We start from the raw sequence: 1,581 nt of genomic DNA on the forward strand, positions 1-1,581 counted from the left end.
AACCTCCACCTCCTGGGTTCAAGCAGTTCTCCTGCCTGAGCCTCCTGAGTAGCTGGGATTACAGGCATGCGCCACCATGCGAGACAGGGCTTCACCATGTTGGCCAGGCTGGTCTCAAACTACTGACCTCGTGATCCACCTGCCTCGGCTTCCCAAAGTGCTGGGATTACTGGTGTGAGCCACTGCACCCGGCCCTTGTTTACCGTTTTTAAAATTCATGTTAATTTGTGATTTTGGTGAAAAACCATTTCATGGGAATTCTGACCCGTAGTAAGAAAAAATGACTTACTTTACACGGACTTCCTGTAATAGAAGCTAGTGAGTTTGAATTTGGCTAATTACAAGGAGTGTTGCAGCTTCATGTCCCTCCCCCTCACTTAAGTAGATTCTCAGTTTTCAGATTTTTTTAGAATTAAAGTTATTAATTGACTGTTTCCACTAAGAATAATTTCCAAGACAGAATCTGAAAGAACATATTAAGTAATAATCAGGTTGGGCGTGCCTGTCACCCTTAGCCCTGCAGACGCTAGACTGTTTAGCTAACGCTAGACTGTTGGGACTGGTCTCCAGGGAATCCGTAAGTTGAGACATTGGTCCCCTCATTGTCTCCTATTTAATGGCTTTCTATACCAGAAGAAGTAAGTGTGGATTAAAAGTTAAACTCAGTTTACCCACAGCGGTCTTCACTGTATTGAGATTTTTGGCTTTTCAAAGAAGTGAAGTAGGTGATTGCCCTTGATAATAGGGGCAGAAAAAATGGGGCAGGCTGTGATTAAACACGGAGCAGAAATCCCAGAGAGCACCGAAGCCGTATCCACAGTGAGAAATGCGTGTTGAGATGCCAAGTATAAGAACCTACCTTAGCAGAATATAGAACTGGAGAACCAGGGTGGTAATTCCAACCAAGGACGCTGTCACCCGGCCGCGTGGGACACAGCGAGTTACATTTTACATTACTCGTTGAGTGATGAAATAGCTTCCAGAAACCAAATTCAGGTTCTCTTTGGTGATAATGTTACATTTAACTACAGAGATAAAGTTTTAAACATAACGAAGATGAATTGAGATCCATTGCATTCTAATAAAATTCTAATAATACTTCAATAAGAATATTAATAATAGTTACTACTCATTGATCTCCTATTATGTAGCAGGCTTTGTTGATACTGATGTTTTGTTTTGTTTTGTTTTTTTGAGATGGAGTCTTGCTCTGTCACCCAGGCTGGAATACAATAGTGTGATCTTGGCTCACGGCAACCTCTGCCTCCCGAGTTCAAGCAATTCTCCTGCCTCAGCCTCCTGAGTATCTGGGACCACAGAAGCACACCACCACGCCCGACTAATTTTTGTGTTTTTAGTAGAGATGGGGCATCAGTCTCCCAAAGTACTGGGATTACAGGCGTGAGCCACTGCTCCCAGCTGTTGATACTGATCTTTAGGGAATCTTTAGAACCTTGGTTCCTTTATCATGACTGATGTAAAACAACCTGCAAGTAATACTAAGTTATCAATATTCATAATTCATAGACAAATGTGTCAAACGTTTTATATGTATTACCTAATTTAATATGCACAAAATCC

This window comes from Colobus angolensis, unplaced genomic scaffold (genome assembly GCF_000951035.1).
Source record: "Colobus angolensis palliatus isolate OR3802 unplaced genomic scaffold, Cang.pa_1.0 Scaffold149, whole genome shotgun sequence".
NCBI lineage: Eukaryota > Metazoa > Chordata > Mammalia > Primates > Cercopithecidae > Colobus > Colobus angolensis.